Source organism: Mustela putorius, unplaced genomic scaffold (assembly GCF_011764305.1).
Source record: "Mustela putorius furo isolate JIRA1106 unplaced genomic scaffold, ASM1176430v1.1 tig00000925_pilon_pilon_pilon, whole genome shotgun sequence".
Lineage (NCBI taxonomy): Eukaryota > Metazoa > Chordata > Mammalia > Carnivora > Mustelidae > Mustela > Mustela putorius.
Genome location: NW_025421518.1, coordinates 38,066 through 61,037, shown reverse-complemented (window position 1 = coordinate 61,037; position 22,972 = coordinate 38,066). Strand labels below are relative to the sequence as shown.

The 22,972-nt window shown below is 36.2% G+C and overlaps 1 pseudogene; it reads right to left on the bottom strand.

The window, feature by feature from the left end:
• LOC123393635 overlaps positions 1-22,972 on the bottom strand; it is a 48,494-nt pseudogene that overhangs the window by 12,855 nt on the left and 12,667 nt on the right.

The following is a 22,972-nucleotide window of genomic DNA, read 5'->3' as shown; positions in this document are numbered from 1 at the left end:
TTTTTACCCCAAGGATACAAATGTAGAGATCTGAGGGGGTACCCCAAAGTTTACAGCATCAATGTCCACAATAAACAAATTGTGGAAAGAGCCCAGAGGTTTATCAACAGACGAATAGATAAAGAGGAAGTGGTATGTATGTGTGTGTGTGTGTGTGTGTGTGTGTGTAATGGAATATTACTCAGCCATCAAAAAATGAAATCTTGCCATTTGACATGACATGGATGGAACTAGATGGTATTAGGCAAAGTGAAATAAGTCAATCAGAGAAAGACAATTGTCATATGATCTCACTCATAAGTGGAATTTATGAAACAAAACAGAGGAGTGTAGAGGAAGGGAGAGGAAAATAAAACAAGATCAAATCAGAGGAGACACACCATAAGAGATTCTTAACCCAAGGAAACAAACTAGGGTTCTTGGAGGGGAGAGGGGTGAGGGGGATGGGTTACTGGGTCACAGACCTTAAAGATGGCACAAGATGTAATAAACAGTGGGTGTTATATACAACTGAAAATCACTGAACTCTACCTCTGCAACTAATAAAACATTACATTTTAACATTTTAAAAAAAGAATTAAACCAAAGACTAAACCAGACTCCAAACTAAATAATTTACCTCTTATTTTTATTTTTCTCTCTAACTGAACAATGGAGAATAGATTCATTCCATAATATCAATAGAACAGTGGAGAATAGATTCACTCCATAATATCCAATAATGTCAGTTGTCAATGGTTTCTAGTTTCTCGCTCAGGTATTTGCTCATGCCCAAATGCCTGTTACAATTTCAGGATCACTCCTCTCGTAAGATCACCATCAATATCAGCCCAGCTTATCCTTCTGATTTATAGCTCATCACTTCAGTTGATGGGCCACTATTTTATTAGTTAGAACTTCCTGAGTAATTCCAATTCATGATAGCCCTCCTTTTAGAATGTGTGGTACACAAGTACATGTGCAATTATCACACACTTTGCTGCTACCTTTTGCTGATGTGTTTTGAAGGGAACACATTTTGGGTATGACTTTTAAGATTTTTATGCAGAAGAATGACTAATTGCCAATAACTCAATCAATCAATTCTATTTATCAAAAAAATACGTTTTGTAACTGAGAGAAATAGCCTGAGACAAGAACTGTTTCCATTTAAGAACTCTAATCACAGTTGATAGTGATATAACAGCCAGGGAGAGAAGCCTCATTTTAGAGTCATCTCTTTTTAATGCTTGAAATTATGTCCAAGGTTGACAGTCCAATGCCTATAATTTGATAATAAAGTTTTGCCCAAGTACACTTTGTTTGGAGTTAACAGAAATTACACTAAAATTTCATCTTTTAGTTTCTAAGTTAATAGGATTTTGCCCTTTAGGTGCCTACTTCCTTGTGACTTAAATCCTTAATTATGAACCCCTGTGTAATTATTTTCTATTAATCATTCTCTTGTTTCACTTAATTCCTCCCCACCCCCCACCAGGTGAGTGAGTTTACGTGACTTTAGGCTTCATTTAGAAAGGTAGTACTCACAGCAATTAGGAAAATTCTATATTTGAATGGTTCACAATAACTAGTAGACTGAGGATGAAAGGAAAGAATGAAAGTGAATTTAAGTATTAAAAAAGCTTGTAAATGATTTTGTAACTCTTATTCAAAATGTTAAACATAATGAAATGTGGCATGAAACAGTGAAATGAAGTTGACCTACATTTCTTTTCCTGTAGTTATATTATTCAGATATAGTTGGGTTATAATCATGATAGATAATTCTATAAAACATAATTAACTTTTTATTAAAATTTAGCTACCCATATATATTATTACCAAATGAATTTATTATTTTAAGCTACCAAGTGAGCCAAGTAAGATAGTTCTTAATTTTAAAGAATTCTTGGAGATTGCCTGAAGCATGGCCAGTGTACAATTTTGCTTAATAAGTAATGCCCCTCTCCCCCATCTTCTTTGATAATGTCTCTGTCCTTTTGTTATCAACATGAGTCCTTCCAGACTTTACTCATAAGTGTCTTTACTCATAAGTGTGGCAGTGACCTATATATATTTCCCCCTGTAATTTACCTCTGGAGGTAGACTTGAGGCCAAGATTCTTGCATTCTCTTTTTAACGTAAATCTATATAGAGCCTAACATGTAGTATGCATCTACAATATGTACTGATTATTGAATTAATTAGTTATAACAAATCAATGCATTTTAATTCAAATCATGTCTAAGAGCACTCCTTTAGCTTTTAGTTCTGTGAAACAATTAGATATTCAGTGAATTAGATAATATTTTCTGTCTAATATAAACCTACATTTGTTCATATCTTTGCATACTACTCAAAGATGGTTGAAGTGGAAGCCTGTCTGAGTTGAATGATTCAGATCATACTTGAGTTTAGAAAAATTGCAGAGAATAATCATTTTTAGCAGGTAAGGCAAGGAAATGAAAACAGGTAGAATAAATGTATTTCAGTGAAGTAAAGAAAAAATCTACTCTCTTTTACTGCTCTGAAACGAAGGTTTTAGTTTTTTAAATACTTTTCAGGTTTTTCTGTGTGGAACTCCCTCCAAGAAATATAAAGCATTCTAGGAAACTTTTCAATGGCTAGCCATGGTAAAATTTTCCAAATAGGACTTTCTGAAATTTTATCTAAAATTTATGAGAGTGACAAAAATTGTGAGCATTCTGTTCCAATACAAATGGTACAAGGTTGGTTATAATCATCCCCCATTACCAGCAATTTCTGGAACAGATTGAGGTAAATTAAATCTTTTTGTTAGTCTTGTTGTTAACATTGACATATTTCAGTTTATTATTGGTGTCAATAAGTAGGTTATCTTACTCTTTGAATAAGTATTTTACTATTTCTTCTTTTTTAAAAATTTTTAAAATTTGTTTTTATATATTTTTTACAAACATATAATGTATTATTAGCCCCAGGGGTACAGGTGTCTGAATCACCAGGTTTACACACTTCACGGCACTCAGCATATCACATACCCTCCCCAATGTACATAACCCCACCCCCCTCTACCTACCCTCCTCCCTCCGGTCACCCTGAGTTTGTTTTGTGACAGTAAGAGTCTCTTATGGTTTGTCTCCCTCCTGATCCCATATTGTTTCATTTATTCTTTTCCTACCCCCAAACTTACCATTTTGCATCTCCACATCCTCATATCAGGGAGATCATATGATAGTTGTCTTGCTTTGATTGACTTATTTCACTCAGCATAATACCCTGTAGCTCCATTCATGTTGTCACATATGGTAAGATTTCATTTCTTTTGATGGCTGCATAGTATTCCATTGTATATATATGCCCCATCTTCTTTATACATTCATCTGTTGATGGACATCTAGGTTCTTCCCATAGTTTGGCTATTGTGGATATTGTTGCTATAATCATTTGGGTACACGTGCCCCTTCGGATCACTACGTTTGTATCTTTAGGTTGAATATCCAGTAGTGCAAATGCTGGGTCATAAGGTAGCTCTATTTTGAACTTTTTGAGGAACCTCCTTGCTGTTTTCCAGAGTGGTTGCATCAGCTTGCATTCCCAACAACAGTGTAGGAGTATTCCTCTTTCTCCCCATCCTCGCCAGCATCTGTCATTTCCTGACTTATTAATTTTAGCCATTCTGACTGGTGTAAGGTGGTATTTCATTGTGGTTTTGATTTGTATATCCCTGATGCTGAGTGTTTTGAGCACTTTTTCATGTGTCTGTTGGCCATCTGGATGTCTTCTTTGCAGAAATGTCTGTTCATGTCCTCTGCCCTTTTCTTGATTGGATTATTTGTTCTTTGGGTGTTGAGTTTGCTAAGCTCTTTATAGATTTTGGATACTAGCCTTTTATCTGATTTATCATTTGCAAATATCTTCTCCCATTCTGTTTTTTGTCTTTTGGTTTTGTTAACTGTTTCCTTTGCTGTGCAAAAGCTTTTGATCTTGATGAAATCCCAATAGTTCATTTTTGCCCTTGCTTCCCTTGTCTTTGGCGATGTTTCTACAAAAAATTTATTGCAGCTGAGGTTGAAGAGGTTTCTGCCTGTGTTCTCCTCAAGGATTTTGATGGATTCCTTTCTCACATTGAGGTCCTTCATCCATTTTTAGTCTATTTTCATGTGTGGTGTGAGGAAATGGTCCAATTTTATTTTTCTGCATGTTGCTGTCCAATTTTCCCAACACCGTTTGTTGAAGAGGCTGTCCTTATTCCATTGAACGTTCTTTCCTACTTTTTCAAAGATTAGTTGACAATAGAGTTGAGGGTCTATTTCTGGGATCTCCATTCTGTTCCATTGATCTATGTGTCTGTTTTTGTGCCAGTACCATACTGTCTTGATGATGACAGCTTTGTAATAGAGCTTGAAGTCCGGAATTGTCATGCCGGATTTGGCTTTCTTTTTCAACATTGCTCTGGCTGTTTGGAGACTTTTCTGGTTCCATATAAATTTTAGGATTATTTGTTCCATTTCTTTAAAAAAAATGGATGGTATTTGGATAGGGATTGCATTAAATGTGTAGATTGCTTTGGGTAGCATAGGCATTTTCACAATATTTTTTCTTCCAATCCATGAGCATGGAACACTTTTCCATTTCTCTGTGTCTTCCTCAATTTCTTTCATGAGTACTTTATGGTTTTCTGAGTATAGATTATTTGCCTCTTTGGTTAGGTTTAATCCTAGCTGTTTTATGGTTTGGGGTGCAATTGTAAATGGGGTTGACTCCTTAATTTCTTTCTTCTGTCTTGTTGTTGGTATAAAGAAATTCAACTGATTTCTGTGCATTGATTTTCTATCCTGACACTTACTGAATTCCTGTACCAGTTCTAGCAGATTTGGAGTGTAGTCTTCTGAGTTTTCCATATATAGTATCACACCATCTGCAAAGAGTGATAGCTTGACTTATTGGCCAATTTGGTTGCCTTGAATTTCTTTTTGTTTTCTCATTGCTGAGTCTAGGACATCTAGTATTATGTTGAATAGCAGTCGTGATAATGGACATCCATGCTGTGTTCTTGGCCTTAGCGGAAAAGGTCTCAGTTTTTCTCCATCGAGAATGGTATTTGCAATGGGTTTTTCATAGATGGCTTAGATAATATCGAGATATATGCCCTCTATTCCTACACTTTGAAGAGTTTTGATGAGGAAGGGCTGCTATACTTTGTTGAATGCCTTTTTCAGCATCTATCTCAATAGATCCTCTCAAAGATCATGTGGTTCTTGTTCTTTCTTTTATTAATGTATTGTATCACATTGATTGATTTACGGATGTTAAACCATCCTTGCAGCCCTGAAGTAAATCCCACTTGGTCGTGGTGAATAATCCTTTTAATATACTGTTGGATCCTATTGGCTAGTAGTTTGGTGAGAATTTTCGCATCTGTGTTCATCAAGGATATTGTTCTGTAATTCTCTTTTTTGATGGGATCCTTGTCTGCTTTGGGGATCAAGGTGATGTTGGCCTCATAAAATGGGTTTGGAAGTTTTCCTTCCATTTCTATTTTTTGGAACAGTTTCAGAAAAATAGGAATGAATTTTCTATAAATGTTTGGTAGAATTCCCCTGGGAAGCTGTTTGGCCCTGGGCTTTTGTTTGTTTGGAGATTCCTGATGACTGTTTCAATCTCCTTACTGGTGATGGGTCTGTTCATGTTTTCTATTTCTTCCTGGTTCAGTTGTGGTAGTTTATATGTCTCTAGGAGTGCATCCATTTCTTCCAGATTGTCAAATTTGTTGGTGTAGAGTTGCTCATAGTATGTTCTTATAATTGTTTGTATTTCTTTGGTGTTGGTTGTGATCTCTCCTCTTTCATTCATGATTTTATTTATTTAGGTCCTTTCTCTTTTTTTTGATAAGTCTGGCCAGGGGTTTATCAATCTTAGTAATTCTTTTATAGAACCAACTCCTAGTTTTGTTGATTTGTTTTATTGTTTGTTTGTTTTTGGTTTTTATTTCATTGATTTCTGCTCTGATCTTTATGATTTCTCTTCTCCTGCTGGGTTTAGGCTTTCTTTGTTGTTCTTTCTCCAGCTCCTTTAGGTGTAGGGTTAGGTTGTGTATTTGAGATCTTTCTTGTTTCTTGAGAAAGGCTTTCATTGCCATATATTTTCCTCTCAGGGCTGCCTTTGCTATGTCCCACTGATTTTGAACCATTGTGTTTTCATTGTCATTTGTTTCCATGAATTTTTTCAATTCTTCTTTAATTTCCTGGTTGACCCTTTCATTCCTTAGAAGGATGCTGTTTAGTCTCCATGTATTTGGGTTCTTTCCAAATTTCCTCTTGTGACTGAGTTCTAGCTTCAAAGCATTGTGGTCTAAAAATATGCAGGGAATGATCCCAATCTTTTGATACCAGTTGCAACCTGATTTATGACTCAGGATGTGATCTATTCTGGAGAATGTTCCATGTGCCCTAGTGAAGAATGTGTATTCTGTTGCTTTGGGATGGAATGTTCTGAATAAATCTGTGATGTCCAATAGGTCCAGTGTGTCATTGATAGCCTTTACTTCCTTGTTGATCTTTTGCTTGGATGATCTGTCCATTTCAGTGAGGGGAGTGTTAACATACCCTACTAGGATTATATTACTGTTGATGTGTTTCTTTCATTTTGTTATTAATTGGTTTATACAGTTGGTTGATCCCACGTTAGGGGCATGGATATTTAAAATTGTTAGATCTTGTTGTTGGACAGACCCTTTGAGTATGATATAGTGTCATTCCTCATGTCTTATTATAGTGTTTGGCTTAAAATCTAATTGATATGATATAAAGATTGCCACCCCAGCTTTCTTTTGATGTCCATTAGCATGGTAAATTGTTTTCCGTCCCCTTACTTTAAATCTGGAGGTGTCTTTGGGTCTAAAATGATTTTCTTGTAGGCAGAATATGGATGGGTTTTGTTTCTTTATCCATCCTGATACCCTGTATCTTTTGATTGGTGCACTTAGCCCATTTACATTCAGGGTAACTATTGAGACATATGAATTTAGTGCTATTGTATTGCCTGTAAGGGGAATGTTACTGTGTATTGCCTCTGTTCCTTTCTGGTCTACTACTTTTAGGGTGTCTCTTTGCTTATTAACTTTAATGTACTATTTTTGTGTGGACATGTTTTCCTTTTTCATGGGTATATACTGAGAAGTGGAATTGTTGGTTCCTATGATAACTGTGTGTCATCTTTGAGGAATTTGCAAACTGTTATCCAAAGTGGTTGTACCACTTTTAATTCCCAGATGCAATATATGAGGATTTTAATTTCCAAAGTTCTTGCCAACACTATTTATTATTTGTCTTTTTTTTTTTTTTTTACAGCTATACTACTGGACATGAGGTTGTATCTTATTATGGTTTTGACTTATATTTCTCTGATGCCTAATGATGCTGAGCATTTCTTTTTCATGTGCTTATTAGCTGTTTGTATATCTTCCATGTAGAAATTTCTTTTAGATACTTTGCTTATTATTTTAAATATTTTATTTGTTTATTTGACAGGGAGAGGGACAGAGGGAGTCAGAACACAAGCAGGGGAAGGGGAGAAGGAGAAGCAGTCCTCCCGCCAAGCAGGGAATGGGATGCAGGGCTGGATCCATCCCAGCGTCCTGAAATCATGACCTTAGCTGAAGGTAGTTGCTTAACGATGAGCCACTCAAATGCCAACTTTGCTCATTTTTTATTGGATTTTTTTGTCTTCTTCTTATTGAGATGTGGGTGTTTTTTATGTGTTTTCAGTACAAGCTGATTACCAGACATGATTTGCAAATAATTCTCCAGTTCTCTGGGGTTTTGTTGTTTTGTTTTGTTTTGTTTTCTTTGTTTACTTTCTCGATTGTATCCTTTGAAGCACAAAGTTTTAATTTTAATGAAGTCCAACTAATATAAATTTAATTTCGGTTGCTTATGCTTTTAGTATTATACCTAAGAAACCATTGCTAAGTCCAAGGTTACAATGTTGTCCTCATGTTTTGTGTTAGGAGCTTTTAAAATTATTATTTCAAGTCTTGCATTAGGTTTTTGACCCATTTTGAGTTAATTTCTGTATATGGTGTGAGGTTGGGGGGGATCCAATTTCATTCTTCTACATGTGGATAATTATTTTTCCCCAAAGAATTTATTCTGGATTGTGAAATCAATTCTATTGATCTTTATGTCTGTTCCTTTGCCTGTAGATTAGTAGCTAGCTTTGAAATCAGGAAGGACATAGATCTTCTTTAATTTACTTTCACAATATTTTAATTTTCAACAGTAAGAGCTTTGAATTGTTTTTTATTAAATTTATTTGTACTTTATTCTTCCTGATGGTACTATATATGGAATTGTTTTTTAATTCCATTTTGGAGTGGTCATTGCAAATATATAGAAATGCTGTTGATTTCTGTGTATTAATCTTTTATCCTGAAAAATTGCTTAGTTCGTGTTTTGATCTAATATTATTTTAGTGGCACCCTTTAGATTTTCTCTACATATGATCATGTCACCTGCCAATAAAGATAGATTTATTGGGTACCTGGGTGGCTCAGTGGCTTAAGCCGCAGCCTTCATCTCAGGTCATGATCTCAGGGTCCTGAGATCAAGTCCCACATCAGGATTTCTGCTCAGCAGGAAGCCTGCTTTCCTCTCTTTATCTCTCTCTATCTTTCTGCCTGCCTCTCTGCCTACTTGTGACCTCCTTCTGTCAAATAAATAAATAAAATCTTAAAAAAGGATAGATTTATTACTTCCTTTCAAATTAGAATTTATTTTATTTCACATTCTTATCTAATGTTTTATCTAGTACCTATGTAACACATTGAACAGAAGTGGAAAGGGTAGCTTTTCTTGTCTTTTTTCTTTTCTATGAAAGAAAGCATTTAAGTCTTTCACCATTAAGTATGATGTTGGCATGGGTTTTTTGTACGTGCTTTTTTTTTCAGTTGGAGGAAGTTCAATTCTATTCCTAGATTACTGAGTATTCTTATCATGAAGGTTGTTGGAGCTCATGAAATAACAATGAATTTTTTCACATTTATTAAGATGATCGTGCAGTTTTGTCTTTTATTCTGTTGGTATGTGGTATTATATTAATTGATTTTTCAGATGTTAAAGCCACTTTGTTTTCTGTTGGGCACAGCAAAGATGGCGCTGGCCTGCCTTCTCTTCCAGCTAGAAAAGGCGCCACCGTGGAAGTATTGGCGTCAACGTGGCGGTTTCAGTTCCGCATATCTCTGATATTTCCTCCTCTCGCCCAACACACCCTACCCAGTTACTGACTACGTAACCAAACCCCATAGGCTCTCTCCCCACTGACCTCATTTCCCATCCCCTACCCAATATAAGCTGCAACCCCGCTCAATAAAGTGAGATCCTGCTTCGACAGATCCCCGGAGTCTGGTGTGGTTCGTTAATGCGCCTGGACTCGCGACACTCGCCATCCCACTCAGCCCCAAGGGGAGCTACCGGCTGGCCCAGATGCTCTCCTCGTGCCTGTCGGCCCGCAAAACCTACCGGAGTCCGACAGTTTTCCTGGGATTAATTACAATTTTTTGGTGTATAATTCTTTTTATATGGTTAAGTATTTGGTTTGTTAACATTTTGTTGAGGATTTTTACATATATTCATAAGGGATATTGACCTATAGGTTTCTTGTGATGTCATTATTTGGTTTTACTATCATGTTTTATTTAGTGTCATGTGTTTTCTCTTCTTGTACTTTTGGGGGGATTTTTAGAAAGAAACAGTATTAACTTTTCTTTAAATTCTTGGTAGAACCATTCAGTGAATCCACCTGGACCTGGGCTTTCCTTTGTGGTAGTTTTTTTTTTTTTTTTTTTTTTTTTTTTGAGAGAGTGAGCACAGGCAGACAGGCAGGCAGAGGCAGAGGGAGAAGCAGGCTTCCTGCTGAGCAAGGAGCCCGATGTGGGACTCGATCCCAGGGCGCTGGGATCATGACCTGAGCCGAAGGCAGCAGCTTAACCAACTGAGCCACCCAGGCGTCCCTGTGGTAGTTTTTTGATTACTAATTCAATCCCTATTTTTGTTGTTATGTGTCTAAAACAGTTCATGTTTTTCTAATGACTTGTCCCTTTCACCTAGTTATCTCATTTGTTGGCATACAATTTATATTAATATTCTCTTATGATCCTTCTTATTTACATAAAGTTAGTAGTAATATCTTCAGTCTCATTTCTTATTTTAGAAATGTGAGTCTCTCTTTTTTGGATATGTATCTAGTTAAAGTTTTATTAGTTTTGTTGGTATTTGGAAAGAACCAAATTTTGGTACTGTTATTTTGCTTTATTGTTATTCTCTATTTTTTGGTATTCTAATTCTGAGCTTTTTTTAAAAATTTTTTTCTTCTACTAGTTTCGGATATTGTTTCCTTTCTTTCTGTTTTTCTAGTGTCTGTATTTTAAAAGGTCATTTTTCAGTTTTACTGAGACATATTGGCATATAACATTATAATGTATACAACTTAATAATTTGGTACATGTACACATAGTGAGTTGATTCCTATAATTTTAGTTAACATCCATCACCTCATATAGGTATAAATTTTTTTTTGTAATGAAACTTTTAAGATCTACTCTCTTAACTACTTTTAAATATACATGACAGTGTCATTAACTACAGTCAATATGCTGTGTATTAGCTCCCCAGTTCTTACTCATGTTGGAACTAAAAGTTTGTATTTTTTTTTTAATTTTTTAAATTTATTTTCAGCATAACAGTATTCATTGTTTTTGTACCACACCCAGTGCTCCATGCAATCTGTGCCCTCTATAATACCCACCACCTGGTACCCCAGCCTCCCACCCCCCACTCCTTCAAAACCCTCAGATTGTTTTTCAGAGTCCATAGTCTCTCATGGTTCACCTCCCCTTCCAATTTCCCCCAACTCCGTTCTCCTCTCTATCTCCCCATGTCTTCCATGCTATTTGTTATGCTCCACAAATAAGTGAAACCATATGATAATTGACTCTCTCTGCTTGACTTATTTCACTCAGCATAATCTCTTCCAGTCCCGTCCATGTGGCTACAAAAGTTGGGTATTCGTCCTTTCTGATGGAGGCATAATACTCCATAGTGTATATGGACCACATCTTCCTTATCCATTCGTCTGCTGAAGGGCATCTTGGCTCTTTCCACAGTTTGGCAACCGTGGCCATTGCTGCTATAATCATTGGGGTACAGATGGCCCTTCTTTTCACTACATCTGGGGTAAATATCCAGGAGTGCAATTGCTCTGTAAGAAGTAATTACACAGAAACTTAAGATATTTTGTTGTGGACATTACGAATATGACTGTATGTAATAAAATGCCAATAATTTGTAGAATATTAACTGTGGTATCTTATCCTTTACCTCTAGGAAAGTGGTGGGGTTTCTTTAGGCTTTCAATAAGAAGAATATGTTCAATATATTTCTTCCTGGAGAACTAGCATTTTCTGGTTGGCTGCTAATCATTTTAGCATTTTTGTTCCAGCGTCTTACTCTGAAGGTCATTCTGGGGGATCTACTTATACAGTGAGTATTTGGCCCTAAGATGTCTAGTTACCACTAAATCTCCATAGAACTTCTTGAGGTAAATAAAATACCTTATCTCATGAGTCAAACTGCGAAATTATAGCATGTTAGACTATAAATAGATGAAGAAACATCTAGTAAAACCCTGGCATGACAGATAAAGAAACAAGGACAAGAGATGTTATATAAGGAAAACCAATGAAGTACTCATGTACTAGGAATACTCATATTACATGTACTTATTTTAATATTTAATTAAGTATAAATGTAATCATAATGTTTCATACTTAGGAGTTAGGCAAATGAGATTATCAATGAACAATGAAAGCATACAAAACATTTTAAGGTAGTAATTATAATTATAGTAAAAAAAGGTAACAAATTACTAATGGTGTGTCTGTTTATTTTAAAATAACACAGGATTATTGAAAGAATATTTGGAAAAGTATGGAAGAGAATAAAAGAAGTAAGATTCACCTCTGGTCTCCATCCAGATATATACTTAATGTGAAAAAATGCATGCATTTTTTTTTTTTGCTCATTTTGATTATTTCTATCTGTATAGTGTTAAATTTGCATAATATGAAGTAAATAAATAAATAAATATATATATATATGTATATATATATATTTTTTTTTTAGAAAGAAAGACTGTGTGTGTGGAAGTGAGGGGGAAGGACCAGGGATAGGGAGAGAGAGAATCTAAAGCAGGCTCCACTTTCATCTCTCATCATGGAGCCCATTGTGGGGCTCCATCTCACAACCCTGAGGTCATGAACTGAGCCAAAATCAAGAGGTGGTCACTTAATCACCCTACCATCACTCAAAACCCCCGACCACCCAGGGAACTCAAACCCCCTGACCGCCCAGGGGGCAGTCATCGACTGCCCAGGTTGACTGCGCCCAGGCAATTGACCCCTATTGATCTACAAGCAGAGGGATGGAGCATCCCTACATCCACTCCAGCCCTGGGGAGCATGGCTGCATCCAGCTTCTTCCCAGTGGGCTATACCTTAGAGCTATAGCTATAGCTACCTATAGCCAGTGGGTTATACCCTAGAGCTCCGCATCCAGAAAGATAGACAAGGTCCTGATACCTCCAGAGGCTTTTCCCAGAAATTCCTACGCTGGCTCAGTGCTTGTAGTTTGATCCCGGACAAGCCCCCAATGTTAGGGTCCGTGATCAAAGGAACGAGACTCATTCAAAGCGAAAGCCAAGCAAAGCTTTATTTTGCGTCAAGCATCAGAAACCAAACCAACTAGTAGGGGCTATCTCTTATGAAGAGGAGATGATGATGACCCCAACAAGGCCACTCCCAATGAGGCCGCTCTGCATGAGACCACTCTGGACGAGGCCGCTCCAGACAAGCCAGGCACCCCCATAAATATATAATTTTTAGAGAATCTTGTTGCAATTTGCCAGATGCCTTATTTCTTTAAAGGAGAGTACAGAAGTATTCTGGGATCCTCATAATTAATGGAAAGCAAGTACTTTTTAAGAACTCTTTATTTTACATAATAAATATGGAAAGTCTTCATAAACATTGACTTGGATTCAAGTGTTGTTTTGCAACGTCATAACAGCAGCTACTATTACTAATTATTATGATTATACAACTAATCATCATTCTCCTTGTCCTCTTCCTCCTCATCTTGTTCCACTCCTATTGACATCATCACAATCTCTTAGTGTGAAAGGAGACATCTTCCAAGAATAGGGTTAGATTGAATAGAACTTTCACTAATCTTACCTCAGGCTTTACCTTTGTGAAAGTTTCCATAGGTTGCCCGAATAATTTGTAATCAAGAAAGATTTCATTAACCCCTAAATAAGACCTCAGGTTTAGGGGCGCCTGGGTGGCTCAGTGGGTTAAGCCGCTGCCTTTGGCTCAGGTCATGATCTCGGGGTCCTGAGATGGAGTCCCACATCAGGCTCTCGGCTCAGCAGGGAGGCTGCTTCCCTCTCTCTCTCTCTCTGCCTGCCTCTCCATCTACTTGTGATTTCTCTCTGTCAAATAAATAAATAAAATCTTTAAAAAAAAAAAAGACCTCAGGTTTATGTTGCTGCTAATCAAATGGTAGACAAAAAGGATCTCTGAATAGATCATTTAATAGTTCAGTAAGGGATGCTTGCTGCCAATGTCTTAAAGATATACAATGAATTTAAAACACATATATTCTTTTTCTTATAGGAAATATCATCCTATATACTTTGTAACTTTAAACTATTGATAGTTTCCAGATAGAAGTGGTAGAAATTTAATAAGTGTTCAGAATTTATGGTCCTTATCATACATGAAATATCCATTTTCCCCTTGATCATTTTGACATTATGGTGTCAAGAACTAAGTTCCCTATGGGATTTTACTGAAGTTTCATGCAGGCTTGGTATATGGCAGAGAACCCTTGCTCCAATAAGCATATCCATTTTATGTTCTAAATGTCAAACTCTGGGATCACAAATGAGGAATTACTCAAATGCTGTAAGAAAGGCAAATAATTTTGGATTTGGCTGCCAATATTATTGGGGACACATAATATTGTTAAGGAATTGTCTTCCCCTTAAGCTAGAATAATGGTGAAGAGCCTTAACACCAAAAAATATGAGCATTTCATACCTCATCTGATTGTCAAACAATGTGTTTACTCTTAAGTATGGCAAAGAATATTTACAAATTTGCTAGAATATACAGTCTTTATCTTTGGAAACTAGTTCTTATTCAGTGAGGAATCATATCAAATTAGGTGGACAAATTTTAGATTTTTAATAATACTCATAATAGTAACAAAATCATGACAGTAGTTAATACTACTTCTGTATCACTGATTATGTGCCAGAGACCTTTTAAGGGATTTATAGATATTAAAAAATTTTTTCACTGAAAGAAATATGAGATTGATAATGTAGAGTTGGCATAGTCTTATCTTTAACATCTGGTTTTTCTGTCATGTTGTCTGAACTCTTGCAACAACCTCCTAAATGGTTCTCTTTTTCATTCTTGCCCCTCTACAATCCAATCCAGTGATGGCATCTTGGATACTTTTTGAAAAAGGAAATCTGATCATATATTTCCCTTTTCACATTCCATTTTCCCCTTTTTATTAGCTCCATAATGCTCTTAGTAGATGCTTCAGAAGCCTTATAATTATTTGTCTCTAACATACTTGTCCAACATCATCAGCCTCTTTATTCAGCCTCTTTCTATTAGACAAAACAGACTTCTCAGGAACTGTCATTATTACTCTACCTTATTTACTTTTCAGAGTCTTCCTCTCTCCCCATTCCTTCCTCTTCAAGTCTCACTTATCAATGATATGAGATACCTTTCTATGATTCCTGCTGAATGTTCATTACTATTGCAGTCTTTCCTTATTATAATACTTTTCACATAATTTTTTTTATCACATGCTTGTATTTTGTCTTTCCAAGTAGAATGTCAGGCATGTATGGGTAGAAATTGTGTTTACACTGTTCTCTGAATATCCAGGACTTACCTCTGAGCTAGTCACTTCCAGAATATTCTTTGAATGAATGAATGATACTTTCTTTTGTGTTGAATAATGAAGGCCTTAACTGACCCTATTCCCAAAGTCTCCAGGTATAATATGTTGTTTTGCAATGATAATAAAATTCACATTGTAATTTCATCTAATATAATTGTAATATTAGAAATATTTACATTTTTAATTAGCATATATCAGCTTCCCATATCTTTCTCACTGTAATCAGACCTTCTAAATAAAGAATACAGAATCATTTCTACTGAAAATAAAATATAAACAAATCAAAACATACAGAAATAGGTTACTATAGGCAAGAGATTGACAGATTTGTTGGTGAGTCCTCCAATAAACTGAAAATGTGGTAGGAATAAGTGAGGAAATTCAGGATCCCAGTAGACTTGAGTGAACTATATTTCATCTTTCCTCAATAAGTCAGATAATATAGTGCATCTACCTGAAGGGAAAAAAGCAAACAAAATGTAGAGGAAACAGGAATATTATAATGTGAATATACCAGGTAATTTTCTGAAAGGAGCTTGAAATAATTTAGCCAAAGCTGTTTAAAAGTGCCTGTGGTTTGGAGAAAGTCTCAAGATGGAGGAGGAGTAGCAGACTGAGAGGACATCCAGCTGCAGGAGTACAGTTAGATAGTTATCAACATTCTGTACACTTACAAATTCAACAGGAGATTCAAGAGAAGAGCAGCAATTCTAGGAACAGAAAATAGACCACTTTCTTAAAGGTAGGAAGTGCAGAGAAGTGAATCCAAAGTGACAGGAAGATAGACTGCTGGGGGAAGGACCAGCTCCTGGCAAGCGGTGGAGAAATAGAGCACAGAATTTGAACTTTTAAAATTCTGCTCCACTGAGGGACATCGATCCAGAGGCTAAGCAGGGGCGGAGCCCACACAGGGACAGTGTGGTCTCAGGTTCCATGGGGTAACAAAAGGATCAGGGTTGTCTGACTGTAGCAGAGCTCAAAAGTATTAGAGCGGGGAAGGCGGCTATGGAGACGGAACTTTGGAGAGAGCTCTCAGCTTGGGATTACCTTAAACTGTGATCTGTGCACAATCAGACCACTACTCTTTGAGCAGGGATGCCACAAGTGGCAGATCTGGGGAGAACCACCAAAAGAGCAGAGTTCTGTTGGGTTTGGAGATTCCAAAAGGGGCTGTGCACCAGAGACAGAAATGCTCAGTCACAGGCCAGGTGAGCTTGGAGCACAGTGGGAGACCAGGAAGATGGAAGTGATTGAGCGATTTTCTCAGAAGACATACTGAGGAGTGGGACCCCGAGCTCTCAGTTCCTCTGCGCTGTAGATTGGGAGGCCACCATTTTCATTCCCATCTTCCAGAGAGAGCTCTACGGAAATTGTTCAGGTAACAAAAGCTCCCAAGAGTGAACCCCGAGCAGACTATTTAGCCCAGCCCCTGGCAAGGGTGGTGCAGTTTCGCCTTGTAAAAAGACATTTAAGGATCACTACAACAGGCCCCTCCCCCAGAAGATCAACAAAAACATCTAGCCAAGACCAAGCTCACTGATCAGGAACAGCAGAATTCCAGAGGAGTAAAAACAAAGCATGGAATTTATGTCTTTTTCCTCATGATTCTTTAATCTTGCAAAGTTAAACTTTAAAAATTTTTGTATTCTAATTTTTTTAACTTTTCCTCTTTCCTCTTTTAATGTTTTTTAACTAGTTTATCTTAACAACACCTTTCTAAAAACAAAAATAAAAACAACCCTTTTAAACCTTCATTATTATAGTCATATTTTATCCTTCATCTTATCTAACTTTATTTTTGGTACACGTATAGGATTTTTCTTCTAAAAAGTTTTGGGATATGACTTCTTCTAATAGATCAAAATATGTCCTAAATCAAGCACAAGGCCTTGTTCTAGTCTCCATCTTGAGCAAATTCTCTCCACTTTCTTTTCCCAACCAGCTTATCTTACCAATTCCTTTTTTTTAAATTTTAAAAAATTTTCATCTTTACAATCATATTCCATCCCTTCATCATATTTACCCTTATTTTTGTGTATATAGTTTTTCTTTTGTTATAATTTTGGGAGGTAGTTTTTCCTAAGAGAACAAAATACACCCAAAATCAAGTGGGTGGCTCTGTTCTATTCACCAGTCCAATGTATGTGTGTGTATACACACACACACACACAAATATATATATATATATATATATATATTCAATATATATTAATATATATGTAACATATATTTTATTTTATTTATATTTTCTTATATATATATTTATATATGCATATGTGTGTGTATTTTTAATTTTAATATTATATATTTATATATGTGTGTGTGTATTTTTAATTAAAAAGTTATTTTTAAACTTCTTTTTACCCCCATCCTACTCCCTCCAGTATGGGATCTCTTCTGATATGGATAGCATACATTTTTCTAGGGTCTTTACCACCCTTTACTATTTTATTCTCTCAGTCATATACTCTTATCATATACTCTTATCTCGAAAAAATGACAAGGCAGAAAAACTCACCACAAAAAAAAGAACAAGAGGCAGCACCAAAGGCTAGGGATCAAATTGATACGGACATTGGTAAGATGTCAGATCTAGAGTTCAGAATGATGATTCTCAAAGGCCTAGCTGGGCTTGAAAAATACATGGAAGATTTTAGAACCCTGTCTGGAGAAATAAAAGCCCTTTCTGGAGAAATAAAAGAGCTAAAATCTAAACAAGCTGAAATTTAAAAAGCTATTAATGGGATGCAATCAAAAGTAGAGTCTCTTACTGCTAGGATAAAGGAGGCAGAAGAGAGAATTAGTGAAATAGAAGACCAAATGATGGAGAATAAAGAAGCTGAGCAAAAGAGAGACAAACAACTCCTGGACCATGTGGGGAGAATTTGAGAGATAAGTGATACCATAAGATGAAACAATATTAGAATAATTGAGATTACAGAAGGGGAAGAAAGAGAGAGGGGAGCAGAAGGTATATTGAAGCAAATTATAGTAGAGATTTCCCTAATATGGCAAAGGGAACAAGCATAAAAATCCAGGAGGCACAGAAAACTCCCCTCAAAATCAATAAGAAAAAGTACACACCCCATCATCCCATAGTAAAATTTATGTCTTAGTGACAAAGAGAAAATCCTGAAAGCAGCCCAGGAGAAGAAGTCTGTAACATACAATGGTAGAAATATTAGATAGGCATAAGATTTATCCACAGAGACCTGGCAGACCAGAAAGAACTGGTATGATACATTTAGAACAATAAATGAAAAAAAAATGCATCCAAGAATAATACATCCAGCTAGGTTATCACTGAAAATAGAGGGAGAGATAAAAAACCTTCGAAGACAAACAAAAACTGAAAGAATTTGTAAACATCAAATAGCCCTGCAGGAAATTTTGAAAGGGCTCCTCTAAGCAAAGAGAGAGCCTAAAAGTAGTAGACCAGAAAGGAACAGAGAAAATATACAGTAACAGTCACCTTACAGGCAATACAATGGCACTAAATTAATCTTTCAATAATTACCCAGATGTGAATGGGCTAAATGCCCCAATCAAAAGACACAGGGTATCAGAATGGATTAAACAACAACAAAAAAGAGACCCATTGATATGCTGTCTACAAGAAACTCATTTTAGACCCAAAGACACCACCAGATTTAAAGGGAGGGTATGGAAAATCATTTACCATGCTAATGCACATCAAAAGAAAGCTGGGATGGCAGTCCTTATATCAGATTAATTAGATTTTAAGCCAAAGACTATAAAAAGAGATGGGGAAGGACACTATATCATACTCAAAGTGTCTCTCCAACAAGAAGATCTAACAATTTTAAATATCTATGCCCCTAATATGGGAGCAGCCAATATATAAATCAAGTAATAACAAAATCAAAGAAACATTTTGACAATAATACAATAATAGTAGGGGAACTTAACACCTCCTTCACTGAAATGGACAGATCATCCAAGCAAAGATCAAAAAAGAAATAAAGGCCTTCAATCACACACTGGACCAGATGGACAACACAGATATATTAAACACATTCCATCCCAAAGCAACACAATGCACATTCTACTTTAGTGCACATGAAACATTTTCCAGAATAGATCACATCCTGGTTTGCGAATCAGCTCTCAACTGGTACCAAAAGATTGGGATAATTCCCTGTATATTCTCAGACCACAATGAAATTAGAACTCAATAACAACAGGAAAGTTGGAAAGAACACAAATACATGAAGGCTAAAAGCATCCTACAAAAGGATGAATGGGTCAACCAGGAAATTAAAGAAGAATTGAAAAAAAATCATGGAAACAAATGATAATCAAAATACAACTGTTCAAAATCAGTGGGACACAACAAAGGCAGTCCTGAGAGGAAAATATATAGCTATACAAAGCTTTCTCAAGAAACAAGAAATGTCTCAAATACACAACCTAACTCTATACCAAAAGGGACTGGAGAAAGTACAGCAAAGAAAGACTAAACCCAGCAGGAGAAGAGAAATAATAAAGATCAGAGCAGAAATCAATGACATGGAAATAAACAAACAACAACAACAACAACAACAAAATAGAAGAAATCAATGAAACAAGGCACTGGTTCTTTGAAAGAATTAATAAGATTGATAAACCCCTGGCCACACTTATCCAAAAGAAAAGAGAAAGGACCTAAATAAATAAAATCATGAATGAAAGAGGAGAGATCACAACCAACACCAAAGAAATACAAACAATTATAAGAACATATTATGAACAACTACATGCTAGGAAATTTGACAATCTGGAAGAAATGGATGCATTCCTAGAGATCCATAAAATACTGAAACTGGACAAGGAAAAAATAGAAAACCTGAACAAACCCATCACCAGTAAGGAGATTGAAACAGTCATCAAAAATCTCCAAACAAAAAGAGCCCAGGACCAGACGGCTTCCAAAGGGAATCCTACCAAACATTTAAAGAAGAATTCATTCCTATTCTCCTGAAACTGTTCCAAAAAATAAAAATGGAAGGAAAGCTTCCAAACTCATTTTATGAAGCTAGCATTATCTTGATCCCAAAACCAGACAAAGACCCTATCAAAAAAGATAACTACAGACCAATGTCCTTGATGAACACAGATGTTAAAATTCTCACCAAAATACTAGCCAATCGGATCCAACAGTACATTAAAAGGATTATTCACCACGACCAAGTGGGATTTATTCCTGGGCTGTGAGGTTGGTTCAACATCCGCAAATTGGTCAAAGTGAAATAATACATTAAAAAGAAAGAACAAGAATCAGATCATCTTCTCAATAGACGCTGAAAAAGCACTGACAAAGTACAGCATCCTATCTTGGTCAAAACTTTCACAGTGTATGGATAGAGCATACATACCTCAATATCGTCAAAGCCATCTATGAACAACCAACAGCGAATATCATTTTCAATGGAGAAAAACGGAGAACTTTTCGGCTTAAGTCAGGAACAGGGCAGGGATGTCCATTATCACCATTGCTACTCAACATAGTGGTAGAAATCCTAGCCTCAGCAATTAGACAACAATAAGAAATTAAAGGCATCTAAATCAGCAAAGAACAAATCAAACTATCACTCTTTGCAGATGATGTGATACTTTATGTGGAACCCCAAAAGACTCCACTCCAAATTTGCTAGAACTTGTACAGGAATTCAGTAAAGTGTCAGGATATAAAATGAATACACAGAAATCAGTTGTGCTTCTATGCACCAACAACAAGACAGAAGAAAGAGAAATTAAGGTGTCAATCCCATTTATAATTGCTCCCCAAACCATAAGATACCTAGGAATATATCTAACCAAAGAGGCAAAGAATCTATACTCAGAAAACTATAAAGTACTCATGAAAGAAATTGAAGAAAACACAGAGAAATGGAAAAATGTTCCACGCTCATGGATTGGAAGAACAAATGTTGTGAGAATGTCTATGCTACCTAAAGCATTCTACATGCTTAACACAATCCCTATCAAAATACCATCCTTGTTTTTCAAAAAAATGGAACAAATAACCCTAAAACTTATATGGAACCAGAAAAGAGCCCGAATAGCCAGAGGAATGTTGAAAAAGAAAGCCAGAGATGGTGGGCATCACAATTCCAGACTACAAGCTCTATTACAAAGCTGTCATCATCAAAACAGTATGGTACTGGTACAAAAACAGACACATAGATTAATGGAACAGAATAGAGAGCCCAGAAATAGACCCTTACCTCTATGGTAAACTAATCTTTGACAAAGCAAGAAAGAATGTCCAATGGGGGAAAAAAAAAAAAACAAAACCGTCTCTTCAACAAATGGAGTTGGGAAAATTGGACATCCATATGCAGAAGAATGAAACCGGACCATTTCCTTACAACACACACAAAAATAGACCCCAAATGGATGAAAAACCTCTATGTGAGAAAGGAATCCATCAAAATCTTTGAGTAGAACACAGGCAGCAACCTCTTTGACCTCAGCCACAGCAACTTCTTCTTTAAAACATCATGAAAGGCAAGAGAAACAAGGCACAAATGAACTTGATCAATATCGAACACTTTTGCACAGCAAAGGAAACAGTCAACAAAACCAAAAGACAGCCAACAGAATGGGAGAAGATATTTGCAAATGACATATCAGATAAAAGGTTAGTATCCAATATTTATAAAGAACTTATCAAACTCAACACCGAAAGAACAAAGAGCACAATGAGATATCACCTCACACCAGTCAGAATGGCTAAAATTAACAATTCAGGAAATGGCAGATGCTTGGTGAAGATGTGGAGAAAGGAAAACCCTCCTACACTGCTGGTGGGAATGAAAGCTGGTGCAGTGACTCTGGAAAAGAGCATGGAGTTTCTCCAGAAAGTTGAAAATAGAGCTACCCTACTTCCCAGCAATCACACTTCTGGGTATTTACCCTAAAGATACAAATATAGTGATCTGAAGGGGCATGCACATCCAAATGTTTATAGCAGCGATCTCCACAATAGCCAAATTAGGGAGAGAGCCTAAATGTCCATCAACACCTGAGTGGATAAAGAAGAAGTGGTACATATATAAAATGGAATACAATGCAGCCATGAAAAGAAATGAAATCTTGTCGTTTGCAAGGACATGGATGGAACTAGAGGGTATTATGCTGAATGAAGTAAGTCAATCGGAGGAAGACAATTATCATATGATTGCCCTGATATGAGGAATTTGAGAATCAATGTGGAGATTTGGGGAGTTACAGAAGGAAAAAAATGAAACAAGATGGGATCAGGAGGGAGATAAAACATCAGAGACACTTAATCTCACCAAAGAAACTAAGGGTTGCTTGGAGGCAAGGTGTAGGGCATGGTAAGTTGGCTTATGGACATTGGGGAGGGTATGTGCTTTGGGGTGTGCTGTGATTTGTGTACGCCTGATGATTCACAGACCTGTACCTCATGTGGCTAACAATATATTATATGTTAATGAAAAAAGAATGAAATGAAATGAAACCTAAAAAAGGAAAAAAGAAAGTGCCTGTGGTTTAAAAATTAAAATATGTAAATATACATATTGTTCATAAATATACATACAAAAGAAAAAGTGCAATAGACTTTCATCTCTAATGTCACACGCACTCATTCATAATCATTAATAATTTTTAAACTTAAGCCACTATAATATTTAACATGCATTTGTTTACTCTGTGCAGCTGCAAAAGTAATGAATGCGAATGCAAAAACTGAATTCATCTTCTCAATTAATCCTACCACACTCATGGAAACACTTTTTCCTAGAGTGCTGTAGTCTAGTTTCTTACAATTTAGCAAGCCATTTGATCCCAGATTTTCCAAAAACATGGTGAAGTTCTTGAGAGTATAGCTTTTAATCTATCAGGTTCATGTTAAGAGCTTAATGATATTTGTGCATTAAATAAGAATATTTGCAAAAGTTGCTGGAAACTATCATAAAGTATGGAAATAGATATGTTCACCC